We start from the raw sequence: 16,874 nt of genomic DNA on the forward strand, positions 1-16,874 counted from the left end.
GGTTAAAGTTCAGTGCAGAAAAATCAGGAATAATGGTTTTCAATGACGCTACCACCGACGTAGTGTCTATCCAGCAAGGCGAATTACGTAGAGTGAAGGAATATAAATATTTGGGAGTGGGGATAAACGAAGGGGATAACTACTTAAATACTCACGAGGAGCAACTTAAGGTTAAGGGAAAGCGAAACGCAGCTATAATGAAGCATAGAGCTCTGTGGGGGTATAACAAATATGAAGTAGTAAGAGGAATGTGGAAAGGAGTAATGGTTCCGGGTCTCACGTTTGCGAATGCTGTACTCGGCTTAAAATCAGACGTTTTATCAGGCCTTGAAGTAAACCAGCGAACGGTAGGACGTTTGGCCTTAGGCGCGCATGGAAAAACAACTAACGAAGCAGTTCATGGAGATATGGGCTGGGCGTCGTTTGCAGTTAGAGAAGCTCAGAGTAAAATATGCTTTGAGATGAGGTTGAGGGCAATGGATCAACGAAGGTGGGCAGCTAAGGTTTTTAGGTACCTATACTTGAAAAGCGTGTACACGCAGTGGTTAAGGAAGACTAGAAGGCTAACGATGAAATACGGAAAGAACAGTGGAGAATCCAAAATAGCCAAGGTAACCAAAAAAGAGGCAAGGCAGATTGAAACGAATAAATGGAGGGAAAAAATGGAAGCTAAAACGTCGTTAGAGATGTACAGGGCTGAGAAAATGAACATCAGAAAGGAAAATTTCTACGATAATTCCCAGGGCAGTGCTTTGCTTTTTGAGGATAGAGCAGGTTGCCTGCGAACTAAGAGTTTTGTGGGGAAGTATTCACAAAATTATGGGGTATGTGTGGTCTGCGGAAAAGAAACAGAAACTATGCGGGACATAGTGTTAGAATGTGAGGGTATCCATCCAAATCTACATGAAGGGAATATTGGGCTTCCGGAAGCCCTAGGATTTATGGGTATCAGAGAGGAAGTTAACTTCAAGGCTGTCGAGGGGACGAAAAGAAGATTAGAATGCTGGTGGACGAAAAGCAGAGAGGGGATAATTGCCTAGGACAGTTACCACCTGTAACAGGGAAAAGAAAGTATTTCGGGCCTAATAAGCTTTAGTGCCTGCCCTAAGCAGCGCTAGTATTAAACCAAGAGTGGAAAACATGGTTATATTAGTCCTTTTTGGTAAGATGACATGTCATCCCCCCGCTTCAAAGGGGAAACCAATAGCAATCATCATCATCATCACCATCATCATAACTTCGCCGAAGGCGTTTGGTCTGTACTGACCATTAATAAGACTAGCCTGTTTCGTTCTTCGATTGCAAAACCATTGGCTTCACCCCGTAATAAATTGGCTTCACCCCGTAATAGGGGTATGGTACTACTACTTTTTAATGCGGGTGTTTTTTTTTTTAATAAGGTGTATGCTTCAGGTTTTTCCGCAATTCCCTTCCTGTTGGCCTTCTCCAAGGCTGACGACATGTCAAGCACCCTTTCGGGACCCCAAACATAAAAGGAAATATGACCGTCGCCCAAAATATCCGCCGCTTTCCTTTTTCCTAGAGAACCCAGCTCCCAGCGGCCCCACTGAGTCTCTTATGAGCCGCCCACTTAAGCCCGTAAAAGCAGTGAATGATACCCGGTGCTTTTAGTGGCACTTGTATGTGGCATGGGACACTGCTGAAAGTTACCTGGAAGTGGGGCCGTATATTAACGGCAGCGTAAACAGTGCCAAGGCTGTGCTGACTAATACAGGACTAGAGTTTGATTGACATGGATGGGGCGAACGCAATTTCATCAGTTCCCTATCGCCAACCTCTGGATATCAACATAGCGCGGGAGGGCCAGGCGAAAACATTCAACGTACCGTTGCCCTTCCCTAGGGTAAAACTATACAAAGCCCCTGCGGAGGCAGCAACGCTTACCACATGTTCCTAAGGACGGTGCTGACAGGCCACGCGTTCCTGTAACATGCTCTTTAGTTTTCTTAGCCTTTTTGGTACCGGAACAGCGAAGGGCTCTTGGGCCTCTTCGTTCTCAGCTCTTTGTCAATAAAGTTAACATTCGCTCGCGAGCTACAACCGAGATACCTGCAGCAACTTGGCGCGGCAGAGAACTTTTATGCGCAAAAGGTACCAGAATAACAGCCGCCACGACAACGAGGAGTGCACAAAATGAACACGGAGTGCGCGAACTGTTATCAGCATCCAGCAGCGCGTTCTCTTTGTTCTTTCTCAGGCAAGTGACGATGCGGAGGCTGTAATTAGCTTCCCTGAAAATGAGAGCAAGAAGGAAGCTGCTCTGGGAATAATGATTAAGCATTTTTATGCGTCGCGGCCAGCACCTGCGATACCAGCAGAACAATAGCGGGAGAAAAAGGAGTCGCGGCGGTAGAACATGGAGCAATAATAGCAGGGCACCGCGTTTTACAACCTCTATTTGGAGGGCCTTCAATAACACGATGGAGGAGAGGGGTGCCCTCGCTTCGCGTTGTATGCTGTCTCGCGGCCTTTGACGTACGCAAGAGCGACAGCCGGGAAACATATACCTGAGGAAGCGTGGTGGATGCCAAACGTTGGTACCGATACTGTTGTGTGGCAAGAGACCGGTATGTGCAAGCTGAAAACGGTTTATGTCACCTTTTGCTCAAACATAAATATTAAATTATTAGAATTTTTGGACTGTTAACTTTCCTAACAAAAAACGAAGAAGCATTCGTGTCGTAATAGTTGTTTTTCTGTCGCAATGCTCTGTACTCTTCATATTACACCGGGGGGCCCGAACTTTCGACTCTGGGATGGGGTTTTAGGAATACAGCATCCTAATAACCGTACAGAACTCAAAATTGGCAACAACAAAAAAGAAGCGGGTGTCCGCCGTTGGAAGAAGAATGCGCCTTACAACATTGTCCGGCATACCCGGTCTTCTGAACAGAGCTACGGACCTATACCGGCAAGAAATAATAAAATAAAGCGTTCATGCATTCATTCGTTGGCTGCGAATCATCTGCGTTCTCACTGCTAATCTTCGATGCTGGTTCCTCCAGCGCGTGCGCAAAGCCTCATGACTAACCCGGTGGTATACCTACCGCTTTGTTGTGCATTTACTGGCTCCCAGTTTTTAAAGACATTTGATTGACTGATTGTCTTTATTCAGTGAGGAGGCCCGTAGCCAGGGGCAGGGGGGTAGGTGTCATAGGAAGGGGATAGGAGGGTGGTTTGCCCTCATGCCATCAGTCATAGATGCCATCCTGGGGGATTTTTCAGGCTCGCCACCGACTGCTTTATAGATATCGCTTTTTAGTGCGTAGCTGCCTATTTCTTTGAGCAAAAAGTGGTTCGCTGCGGACTATGGGCGCTATTTCTCGACTATTTTTTAGCACTATTTCTGGGCGCTATTTCTCGACTACCATTTCTCGACTAAAGCATCCTTCAGCCTGCCGAAGCTTGTGCAGGGCCCTTGGTTCCTTGGTTCTGGAGCAACAACGTGTCCTATCTTTGATGACGGCACAAACCCGGATATCTGCTCGGCTTTTCAACTGCTGTCGGATTGCTCCTCACCGCTGGATGTGCTCGCGCTGCCGGCACCATCCGGCTACCGTTACTTCGTCTGGAAACCCGGAATACTACAGGACCACGCAGGGCTATTTAAGCGGCTACTGCAACCAGCCACCTTGGGATCTGGCACCGGCATGGGTGTCAGTAACTCACGGCTCGTCTTTCTTCAGGTTGGTTATTCTTATCGCCTTGTTAACGGAAAGCCGTTTAAAAAAATTACTCCCACCTCCCCTCGCGGGAACCCCTGTGTAGATGCGACGCATAGGGGGTTCCGTTGTTTCCGTTAGGTTGATTCTCCCATCGCGTGAAACGTGCCGTGAACCCCCTGTCGCGGCTATGACGCAACGTGGCGCGGCTATTACGCAACACAATCCAACACAATCCACGTTAATCCAATCCAATCCAAATCCAATCCAAATCCAATCCAATCCAATCCAAGCGAAGCCAAGCCAAGCCAAGCCAATCCAATCGAGTCCAATCCAATGCCCCTCGCGATAGAGTGTTCGCTATCGGAGAGGAGAGGGGGTGAGCGGCGGAGAGCGAAGCTCGCGCGGCGAGGAGAATGGGGGAGGGGTGTGGACGGACAACGACAACGCCGTATGGAGGGACAAGGCGAGTGAATGAGATGCCGTCGCATCTAAAATTGGTGCCAGATCCCAACTCGCTGTCGACTACGATTGTTCAAAATGTTCTACTGCTGGGTGCAAAATTTGTGTCATGCGTGCGTGTTGCTCGAATGTTGCTGCTTCTTTCTGAAGATGTAGAACAAAACCCGGGCCCTCTGATACCCCAACCAGAAAAGCAGATGTTTGATGTCATCATGACACTACCGTCAATGCAACAACAGACAGAAATTCTTTCGGAAATTCGCTCCATTCGAGCCGACCAACAAGCACTCGAACAAAAGCTACCGCAACTGGCAGAAAAGGTCAAGCTCGTGGAAGAAAATGTGTCCCCTTTACAGGATGACGTAACGCAACTACTCGCTCAAAATGAATATCTTGCTGATACGTGCGCCAAATTACGGGACTCGCATGAGGACCTAGATAGCAGATCTACAAGAAACAATTTGATAGTTTATGGCCTTGAAGATACTGTAAATGAAACGTGGGCTCAGTCAGAGGCTCGAGTGATTTCCTTTTGCTCCGAATAACTACACGTGGCAATCAGCGCTGCTGCCATTGAAAGAGCTCACAGGCTGGGGCGCTACACAGCGGCAAAGGCAAGGCCCATAATTCTGCGGTTTTTGTCGTTTAAAGACAAAGAACGTGTACTTGCTTGCCGTAAAGCTGAAAGGAACTGAGTTTGCGTTAAGTGAAGACTATTCCAGTAAAGTTCGACTGGAAAGGAAGAAGCTGATTCAGTTCGCCAAAGACCGTGAAACAGAATACCAGTTGCGATTTAATAAACTGAAAATAGGCAACCAAACCTTTGTATATAATGCTGAAACCGACACCGTGACCAGGGATACTCGATAGCCACTACCGAATGCAACTTACCATAACAAGAAACCATCCGGAAAACATGATCTCGTCTGTATTGTAGTGAACTCCAGAAGCCTCAAAAATAAAACTATAGAGTTCACTTCGTTGATAGAATCAACAAATCTGCACGTAGTCATTGGTACAGAATCATAGCGACAGCGAAATGTTTCCCTCTGGCTATACGGTATAGGAAAGACCGTAATTGTCATGCTGGTGGTGTATTTGTTCTCATTCATGATAGCATAGCTAGCAATTCTATAAGCTTCGAAACCGACTCATGCGAAACTGTCTGCTGTAAAATTTTTCTACAAAATGGTTCTTGCGTTGCCATTGGCTCATTTTATAGCCCGCCCGGTATATGAACGGCCCATCCTCTCTTTCAGTTGAGCAACGTTTTATTAAGTTTGCAAAGAACGCACGTGATTCTCGGAGGCGATTTTAACTTCCCGGATGTAGAAGGGAAGTCCTTTAAAGCCGTGCTAAACACAACGTATTTCCTATATACTGCCTTTAGGGAGATGATTAATGCCCACTCATTATTTCAATTTGTGGAAACGCCAACACGAATAGGTGGTGACAGTGCAAGCATACTTGATATATTTTTCTGCAGTGAACCGGATCTTGTATCCTCTGTTGTCGCAGTCCCTGGAATCAGCGACCATGACGTTGTTGTCACTAAAATGTCTTGTAGTGCTAAAAACCGCCGCGCTGAGGCACCCCGAAAAGTGTTCTCCCATGAAAAAGGTGACTACCCGTCACTGTCACGTGAACTAGATGCATTTCTTCCTGAGTTCCAATCGCATAGTTCATTGTTAGACATGAATGCGCAGTGGAATTTCTTCAAAACAAAGATATTGTCCTTGACCCAAACTTTCATTTCTTCGCGTATCATTTCGGCCAAGCGAAGCAATGATAAGCCATGGCTCAGTAGGGAACTCCGATCAAAGATAAATTGAAAGAATCTGTTGTATCGAAAGTATTGCCGCGTGGCTGATCCTGCGTTGCTTTCAAAAATGAAGGAGATAGGCAAAATGGTGACAAAAGCTATGCGCAGAGCACAAGAAATGTACCTTAGGCGAGGAAATTAAAAGCAACCCTAAGGATGTGTGGAAATACGTGAAAAATAAAAGTACTTCTAGATCCGTTATTCCTGACAACATGGACGATGTAAATTACGAATCTAACACGGAAATCAACGCTGAGGGTTTTAATACATACCTTCAGTCTGTGTTCTCGCAGCCAGTTAACACACGTAGTGTATGCCAGAATGTTGGCGCGCTCCCGCAAATGAACGAGATAGAAATTTCCGAACGCGGCGTCGTGCTCTTGTTGGAAAAAATAAATGTTCACTCTGCTCCTGGTACTGATTGTATATCCAAGTTCGCCTTGAAAAACTGCGCAGTGTCTATCGCCCCTTTTTTAACACTCATGTACAAAACATCGCTTGAACAATGCGTTTTACCAGCTGATTGGAAAAATGTCAACGTAACTCCAGTATATCAAAGCGGAGATAAAACAAAAAAGTGTAACTACAGGCCTATTTCTCTGACAAGCGTGTGCTGGAAGACACTCGAACATATAATTTACACAAACTTAATGAATCATCTACAAAGTTATATAACTTCTTTTCCCCATTGCAACACGGTTTCAGGGCGGGTTTTTCGTGCGATACACAACTGGTCGAGTTTACGCACGACATTGCAGCTTCTATTACCTGAGGGCTTCAGGTTGACTGCATATTTCTGGATTTCCAGAAGGCATTTGATTCCGTGTCACGCGTGTTGCTGTTGCAAAAGCTTCGTTGTCTTGGCATACCCAATGCCCTTATCATGTGGATCGAAGCGTACCTTTCTGAAAGATCGCAGTGCGTGATTCTTGACGGTGTGCGCTCATCAAGCGTGGGTGTATTGTCAGGAGTGCCGCAAAGGTCTGTTTTGGGGCCCCTGCTTTTTCTCATTTTTACAAATGATATCTCTGCCAATATCTCTAGCCATGTTCGATTGTACGCTGATTATTGCTGCATTTACACTAACATTACCTGTGAAGCGGACACCGTTCAATAGCAGAATGGCCTGAACTCTGTAGTTTCTTGGTGGGATTCGGGGAGAATTACATTAAATCTGTCGAAGTGTAAATTTGTGAGTGTTGCAAACAAAAAACAGCCTCGGATTTCAAATTACGTCATGGCCGGGGCTACCTTGCCTGTTGCAGCAGAATATAAATATCTAGGGATCATTTTTTCTGGCAACCTGTATTGGAACGCTCATATTAATAACTTAACATTAAGGACTAGTCGCGTGCTAAATTTTCTGAGGCGCAACTTTAAACAGGCACCAACTAAATTGAAAGAAACACTATACATATCCAATGTGCATCCCATATTAGAATATGCTAGCAGTGCCTGGACCCCTCAACAAAATCAAATATAGAAGCCCTAGAGTGTGTACAGGCACGAGCAGCACGCTTTGTGGCAAGCAATTATAACTTCACCGTAAGATCAGCTGACATTCGTCGAGGATTACAATGACCTCTGCTAGCTGACCAGCGAAAATACCTAAGACTGTCCCTATTTTACAGCATATTCGTGAACAGAACAGGCATCGACACGGATCAGTATATGAGACAACCTACCTATGTGTCACCCCGTACTGACCAATCTTTAAAACTGCGTGAATACGCGTCCAGGATCAACGCATTCAAATACGCCTTTTTTCCAAGGACCACGCATGAGTGGAACGGCTTGCCAGAGGAAATATTCTGTGCGCCTCCCTCATCTTTTGTTAGAAATTTGCACAATATTTTGTTGAACTAATCATTACTGTACATTTTTGGTGCGTTCCATATAATTGTTCTTTTATTATTTTATTTTTATTTTTATTTTTTATTTTTTATAGGACTTTTCTCTTTTGGCGTTTTTGCATTGTATTTTGCTTTGTATTTACAAGACAGTGTAAATCAACACTTTGTTGTTTCAACCATACAGCCGTTTACCTTCAACCATTTTTATTGTTATATCAACTGTACTGTATTTCTTTGCTTGTTCTCCCCCTACAATAATGTCCATGAGGGCGATGTAGGTACCTGAATAAAAAAATAAATTAAATAAATAAATAAATATTAAATTGCAGATGTCTGGCACTACTTGTTCCCTGGAGAATGTGCATGCTGTGGGTGCCGATGTAGAGGACGTGGCTCCATTATACCGTTTCCTGATGACGTCCGGTGTGTATGCTGTGTTTACATAAGTCTGTTTCTGTTCTTTCCTCTCGAGGGGGTTGTCATCAGGGAGGAACCCGGAGAACGTAGTCTATTCATGGTGTTCGCGACTTTGTTGCCGTAATTTTGTCGCATTAGACGCACCATCTCGGGGGACGTGGCGGGGTGAAAGCCAGGGGAGATGTGACTTTCTGGCAGCATCATGTGCTCGATGGTTCCCGTCTGCACCGGCCATGTGCCCCGGTGTCCAGGCGTGTCACTTGCACGCCTTGCCCTTTAACAACCTTAAGTAGTTCGATTATCTTTAACAATCTGGAGTAGAAGGCGGTCACGTTAATTGTGGACGACTTGCTTATCTCCTGTAACGCAGAGTGCGAGTCCGTAATGAGACGACAATTGGTATTGTCGTTCACCTTAGATTGTGGCCACTGTTGCAGCATGCTGAGCAGCTCGTAGAGTGCGGCATCCTTTGCAAGCCCGTACGTGCTGTCCATTCTTCTCGCGCCATTTGGGATGCCTAGCCCGTAACACACAGGCCATAGTTGCTTCAGTTCAGTCGACGGAAGCCTTGTCTTGTGCGAGTTTCGTTCTCGTACTTATCTGTGTCGGCGAGGAATATCTGCGTCGAACGGGAGCGACTGTTGGTCGTTCCCAGGGCAGAAGCGATGGAACCGCCATGAAAAGGTCGGCTTGATTGATGAGCAGGTCTCATCGCTGAAGGTCAGGTCGATGTTGATGTCGAAGTAGTTTCTTCGATCATGTGATCAGAGATGGAATTCGGGTTGCTGGCTCCAAGATGCCAATGCGGATTTGTTTAGGCAACCCGGTTGTGGTTCATATCATGCCACATACGGGATGTGTATGTCCTGTATCTGTTTTTTAGTGAACCTAAATTAGTAGGCCCTACTTAATTCGCTCGACGGTCACCACTCAAGCAAACTCGTTGACTCGAACCACCAAACGTATTTGATATGTAAGTGACAAGGGGGAGAGTCTGTCCCCAGATTTTGCGGAGAGTGCCTACCCATTGCTTGGGCTATTGCAGCCTTTTTGTGAAGTCAGACTATCATTGCCCGTTTGCAGCTCTAATTGCAATGTTAAGCCGAGTTCGTAAGACGTCGTCAGTTAATGCTGAGGAATTCAGTTTTCCCCGACGACAGCTTCAGCCCAAGCCCCACGAGGAAGCTCCCAAGGCTGAAGGCAGCCGCCTAGATTTCAGTTTGCATTTGGGCCTTGGGAATATAATCTTTCGCTTCAACCCAGACAATGATGTCTCTTCCACGTAGATGGCCAGTCTTGCAGCCGTATCTTATCCTTTTCAAGCGTGCGGGCTACTTTGTTCGTGGATAGGAGGAACTCCTATATCGAAAGAAGAAGGTGTTGGGTTTCCATTCCGGATCCTTGCATTAATTTGGAAGCGGATCGGCTGACGTTCCAGGAAGTTGTGCACCCAGTTCTGAGAATGCTGGCTGGGGAATGCGTCGGCGAGCTCTCAGAGTATTCCGTTTTAATCTGCTTTATCAAAATATTTATGCATACCACAGCAAGCAGGTATTCGGGTAAATGCTTCTGTGACGCCCTCTCGATTACCCGGAGAAGCTAAATTTCGTATCTGGTGCCAGTCTAAATCAGAAACAAGTCTGCGATGGATGGAACCAGGCTCTATCCTCCAGACGGTATTGGAGTCGGTTGTTGATGAGCCTCTCAATAAGCTTTTTTGGGCTAGGGGAAAGCAGAAAGCTTTGACGAGATTTGTGTATCCTGCTTTTCGTGGTCGGTCAAGTGGAAATACGCAAGTACGAGTATACGATCTCACCAATGCCCGCAGACGACGGGTCTCAGAGAGCTTTACAGACGCGGAACCTGAGAATGAGATATAAGTGGTGGTGCACGAGCACGGTAGTTTGCTGGAACCATTTCGCTCTGGATGAGGAGTGACCTACTTGGTATATCATAAATAGTGAAAGGAAAGCTTTCCGTGCAGTCAAGTGCACCGTGCATTTGGTCAGCTAGCGTTATCGGTTTACTTCGCCCTTGCACGCATGCTGTGCCTGTTCTTTTTTTTAAAGCGAAGCTTTTTATGCCCCATTGATGGCGAACGTCCCTCCAGAAAAACGCACTGCGGGAAAGCAAACTTTACAGATTGAGGTGCACAAAACGATGATGATGATGATGAGCGAAGGCTGATCAAGCGCATTAAGAGAAAAATGCTTCCCGTGGTCGGAATCGAACCTGGGTCTCTCGCGTTATGAAACCAACGTCCACCCGATTTCGCCATTCCCACAGGGCCGAAGTAGTTTCGATTTAAAGGAAATCTTTCTTTGTCCCACTGATGGCGAGAGTTCCGTCACCAAAACTCTGTGAATCCCTACAGCCACAACGACAGCGAATGAATTCCTCACGAGAAAGCTGAGTGTTTTAACCATTGTTGTCGTCAGACGAAGGGGCGTCTGAACGTTTTCACAATACTGCTGATCTCCCCTTAAGTGGTAATTGCTGTAATTGCCTGTTAAGAATAATGAATACGATTTATTGCAATCACCGGACAGCAGACACGCCTCACAGCCGTCACTTCGCGTAAGAGCTAGCGTTCATAAAATTGCGAGCGCGAGACGGGGATCATATGTTCCGTACCGCTCACAGGGATGAATCCTTCCCATTTCTTTTCTGCGCGAAGCGTACGTGTGCCGATAGTTTACTCGCTCTCCATTTAATGTGCCGTATGCATTAAACGCCTGCGGCGTCAGCAGTCAACTGCAATTTGCAAAGTACAACCACGCATTAAACAAGGTAAACTGGCGTTAAAACGCCGTTCGTCCCTAGCACGGAACTGGGTGTTCGGGCGCGTCGTAATGGACTGCTATAGATTCGTTTAACAGGCACCGGATCCTCGAACGAGCGGACATTCGTAAATTTTGTCTTTATCGAGAAAAACAAAACGACAATCGGATTAGCTGCAATAGGCTCAACGAGAAAGATCACCCAGCTACCGCAGCGGGTATAATTTTGTCAGAAAGGCGATGTTACTTCACAAAAAGCTGATAACATTAATAATAAAACGTTTGCACCGAGTTTTTACTATCTTAAGGAGTCATCTTAAACCCGTTTTTATTTGGGAGTTGTACCGGTATCATGAAAGGTGCAGGGGTTCCGCAGCACAGAACCCTAAAAAGTAAAAAAAAAGAACGAACCATGCAAGCAAAATGACCACCTCCTTTTCTCTCTAGAGATAAAACTCTTAATTTCTCCTGCTTTGTATTCTCATTGAGTCGTCATTCATTCCCCCGCAAAGGAAACATCTTGGCAGGCTGTTTTTATCGTGGATTGTCAAGACCACACATAAACTTACCTGAAGCAGTGAATGAGAGCAAGACGAACGTGATTCGCCTGTTCGAACAGCACAAGTACTGTGTCTTCCACAACACCGATTTTAATAGAAAACCTCTTCAAAATGCCATACAATCCGTCAACATCCCGCGTGTCTGGTCCCACCGAACGACGAATGAGGCGCTGCGGTGTTTAAAGTCGCTGCAGATTGTTCATATATCAGTTATAATGCACTCTGCATCTATGCGAAGCCGCGATTTCGCGCTGCAATGAAACAATCTCAGTCATGAAGGAAAGGACCATGAACGTGCATGCACCGGCCGCCTTGGCTGTTTTGTACATTGTAGCCAGACGATGTAACGAATTTGGATTTAGGAATTGCGTGCAGTGCAACGAAACAGCTAGAGCAGCATAGAAGACAACAATGCATTCCTTTGCAAGCCTATTCTGTCACTTTACGCTGCAGCAGTATATACTCGCGAGCGATGGCTGTCAGTCTTGGCATTGGGAGATATTTATGGGCGGTATAACTCACGACTGCTGAAGTTTGCCGGGTTTTCTTTTGTTGTTTTTTGTGACGAAATTGTCGAGTTAGAACAGATGGAGGGAAATTATGTTGTGTGTTAGATAACTGCGGCAGAAATTCTGCTTGTTACAAGAAAAAAAGTAATATACTGCCGCATCCAACAGCCTCACACACTCAGCGGAGTTACAAAGAACGCCCCCTTGGTGGTAAAGGCTTCTCGGATGCATTCAATGATACCCGTAGATCTCGTACGTAACAGGGTTTGGAGGCGCAGGAATCAAGCTTCCAGGAGAAACAGTGCATGCGAAGGACCACAACGCGAACACATTAACCTCGGCGCTACGTGTTCAAGTAAATGCACCTTCTCCCCATCTTTCTAGACAAAGGCCGCCACACCACGATTTTTTGTCTCACCATGGTGCTTTAAATCTTCGTCCTAGTTCCATCAGTGATATGTGTTAACCAGCGGCAGAAATTTAGACCTGGAAAATTTTCTCGAACTAGTTCTTTTAAAAATGGTTGTCGTCATCTACAATTGAAGAATGAAAGAATCTGGTAAGAATCATTGCCAATGAGTGTAACTTTCTGCAATTCAGGTAGCTATTATAATTTGTTTTATTGAATAAAGTGTATTTTCTTCTCTTCATCATTATTTCTTCTGTACTAAAGATCAGTGTGTAATTGGAAAAAATCTGCATTGTTTTTTGTTTATATGTTTCTGGTTTTTTGTACTATAATATATGATTTACACCTTCTTACCTACCCAATCCTTCCCTCAGCTAATAACCAAACAACGGTTGTTAGGGGCTAATTCGAATACACGAAGACGAATACAAGTTCCTGGTGGAAACATTAGCACCAGGCCGATGCTTACGAAAAACATTGGCCGCGTACCTGCTTCTTTCGCGGAAAATGACGTCGAAACACGATAGCGTTTCTGCCATACGTGCCACGTAACGCCCTTCTGCTCTCCTCAAGCCCTTTCTCTTTCCCGTCCTTCTTCGTGCTCGTGTTGTGTATTTTTTAGCGCCTTTTTCAAGTAGAGCCCTTTCTGTACCCTCTACTCCCTTACTCGTCACATTCTCTCTCCTTACACTCCTCAATTCCTAACCGCTTCCTTAATCCTAGCTTTCTACTTGTCTTCACCTACCCTCTCCTCCTATTCTCTCCTCCTGCACTTCTCCTTCCCAACTCCCCATAAAATACCCCCTCGCGCTCAACTCTCCCTTGACCTTCCCGCGAGCATTCTTATCCCCCTCTTCTCCTCATTCTTCCCTCAACCTTCTCCCCTTTCTTCTGATCTTTCATTTACTTCACTACACTTTCCCACAATATCCTTCCTCTTCTCTTCTTCTCATCTCCTACGCCCCCTCCTTCGCGCTCAACTTCTCTTTCCCTATCCCTCCTTCTATTCCCTCACCATCTCCGACTCTCTGTTCCCCTTACTGCTCCCCTTCCCCTCTTAACATTCATTCCTATACCAGATGAAAAAAGATTTATTCTCTCTCTCCGTCCCTCTCTCCTATCTCTCTTCTGATGTCATCCTCCTCTTCCCTGCTCTCGTCTCTAATTTCTCTTACGATCACGCATTACCCTCTCTCCCTGTTCCGCGCCGCCCGTTCATTATTTCTCTTTACTCATTCTCACTTTTCTCCTACCTCACTATTACCTTTCTACTTCTCACCTCACTGACGCCCGACTCTCGTACAATTCTCGACTTCCTTCTCCCTCTTCTGATCTTCCCCATATCGATACCACTGTCCATCTCGTTCCCCTTAGGCTACACTAATATTCCCCCTTCTTCCTGCTTTTCCCTTTACCTTCTCCCAGTCGCCTTTCTCTCTACCCGCCCTCCTCATTTCCCTCCTATTAACCCCCCTCATTTACACTCTTCACACCATATCCTCATTCCTTTTTCAATCCTATCCTTCTCATTCCCTCCCAGTACACTCGTTCCGATATTATCCACAGTCATTTGCCTCCGTCCCGCTGGTGACGCACGGGTGGATCACCGAATGATTGAAAATGACAAATCACTGTTCCACGTTTCCCGAGTGGGCCAGTGATCCGCCAGTGAACAGGGTCAACAGCGACATTACTGGCTGATTACGTGACAGACAGACAGACAGACAAAAATATTCGCGTTTAAGTATACAAATACTATTGCCTTTTAGCAGCTGAATGTTGGGACCAAAGAAAGGCTGTGATGAACACGAGCTCGTAGGCTGCCCTACCACTCCTTTCTAAATATAATTGTTCAATATACATACATACATACATACATACATACATACATACATACATACATACATACATACATACATACATACATACATACATACATACATACATAAACAGATACATGCAAACATACATACATGCATGCATGTATGTATGTATGTATGTATGTATGTATGTGTATGTGTGTATGTATGTATGTATGTGTGTGTGTGTGTGTATGTATGCATGTATCCACGTGCACTGCACAGTAACTATAACACTAGTCCACAGAGAGTAGCATCTTGAGTTGGTAACTGTGTTTCATCGTGTCTGGAGTGTAGTTTTGTCGCAGCCCTGTGGCCACTCTTCTGTTCCAGTCCCGCCGTGAGCCGGAGTGCCGCCTCGATGCACGCGCACCGAGCCCAATCGTTTCTCCCCTTCCACGGCAGGAAGAGTTTACGTAAGCGCATGTCAAGCCTGCACGCATCGCTTCGCCCGATTGGGTCGCAACGGTTCGCACGAGCGTTACGTAGTGGCCGAACTCTGCGGCATGATTTCCTGTTTGCTAGCTCACACCTTATCTCGCTTCTTCACATATCCCTTGCTCGGTCATTGATATTTTGATGTCGCTCTGTTCATAAAATCTATGCCCATAAATGCATTTATAGAAACTTCGCGCCAAAGCCTGTCAGTTTCTCGTGTCGTTTCGGTTTTTATTTCTTTTTATTTCCCTACGTCCCACAAGCCCGGTTATGTCAAACGCGGCTAGCACTTCTAGCTGGCGGAGCTGCCTTATTTTTTTTTCATACTATTCTTACGGGAAATATCTTGTTCGTTACGAAAAAAAAAACGGAATCAGAGTTGCAAGTGGCGAAGCGACGTCGCTGCATTGGCGGCTGCCATTGTCGAGCCAGCAATATCAGGAGTTGCGCAGCAGTCTACAACGTGCACTGTAAATGCTCATGTACTTGCAAAACAGACAATTTTAAAGCTTGTGTCATACTTTATTCTCGACCCCAAAGAGAAAAAATGGTGTGATCTCCATGTTCGGCGCTGTTACAACTTACTGTCCTGGCAACAGAAACTACAGCTATCCCCTCGCACCACTTCCACCCTCCGCCGCTACATCGGTACGCGGTACGCACGGCTCCTTTTAAAGTACCGATCAGCCCTGTGGTCACAGGCCACCACTCCCGGCTCCCGCTCCCCATTCCTTTCGTTCAAAACCTGCGTGGCAGACCCTACTGCCAAGTTTACCGCAGTGGAGTCTGCAACAGTGGGGTCAATCCTTACTTCATTATGAAGTTCCGCACACCACGTATAGCTGGACAGCTCTAACAAGAAATCTGAGGCCCATTGCTGAGGACGCTCCTCAAGGAAGATCCATCTTTCTTTATTTACTCTGTCCGGTGTAGGCTTTGGCTGAGCACGCGCAGTGACAGTGTGGCCCGAGCTTGGGCGCTTCAAAGAGCAATTTTGCTGTCTCACATGAGGAGGAGCCACTTGCTGACAAGTGTCGCGAGGAAATGCGGCATTCGCTTGCAGGCAGCTGTAAATTAAAACCACGGTCATAGCCCTCGTCTCAAGTGCAATCACCATATTCATTGACACCACCAGAACACGTACTCCGTCGCCACCACTGCAGAATTCGGCAAGAAGCCATCGTGCCATGCTCGCAGTCAGCTACACGAGCACCTTAAAGCCGCTGCAAAGTGCTAATCTAGTTCAAATGACACCCTCGTCCACCTTCCCATTGCTGCGGTGTCACTACGAGCGCAGACTTAACTTTTCTGGTTGGCGGCCCAAATACCGACCACACGGGTCAAGGTGCCACGACCACACAGCCAGGGGCTTCGCAGTCGAGCTAATACAAAAAAAAACGAACAAACCGAACGTGAGCGGCTGCATCGTTGCTGGAGCAGTCATTGTTGATGTCCTTGAGTATGTTTCTCCTATTTACTGCTGCAGCAGTCGCCTTTTGTGAACACTTGACAAATGAGGCGCGGGTGCTTCCGACATCGCAAATACGCTCCGGAGGAAACGATGCACCTCACCAGCCCTGGGAACGTGAGCAGGAACAATAACGAACTTGCCCCCTCCCCCTGAGGAAGAAGAGGGGGCATGGAAAAGGAATCAGAACTGCCCAGACCGCCATGCTCTTGAAAGCTCCTCTCACAAAGCCCACGCAACCGAAAGACGCACGCAACAATGACCGCGGCGAAAGCACCAGCGAAGGGACTTCGTCCACACGGCGAGTATTGTCCCGGCGCAAGTGCCCTTCAAGTAGCCTCGCGTAATGGTTCGTAGACATCGTCCAGGAGGGTTAAACGCACAAATAAGCAACATTTTTTTTAACACCTCCCTTTACACAACATGCACACCCTGGAATCGAGGTTGCGCCTGTTGTACGCCAAAACGCAGGGGTGACCTGAGCGCTTCTTCTTATGCGCCTCATAGCAAACATGACGGCAAAGTTGCACCACCTGGTGGCCCGTCGATGTAGATGACGTCGAGGGACGTAAGAGGTACTAAGCATATATGTTATAAAAGGCTGACTTCCTGGT

General features: G+C 46.3%; 1 protein-coding gene across 1 annotated transcript in view; it reads right to left on the reverse strand.

Annotated features, from left to right (window-relative positions):
• The window catches only part of LOC144139413 (band 7 protein AGAP004871-like), a 564,115-nt gene that overhangs the window by 355,809 nt on the left and 191,432 nt on the right, over positions 1-16,874 (reverse strand). The gene's annotated exons all lie outside the window — the stretch shown is intronic.

This window comes from Haemaphysalis longicornis, unplaced genomic scaffold (assembly GCF_048455015.1).
Source record: "Haemaphysalis longicornis isolate Haplotype H1 unplaced genomic scaffold, Haemaphysalis longicornis Haplotype H1 scaffold_1, whole genome shotgun sequence".
Classification (NCBI taxonomy): Eukaryota; Metazoa; Arthropoda; class Arachnida; order Ixodida; family Ixodidae; genus Haemaphysalis; species Haemaphysalis longicornis.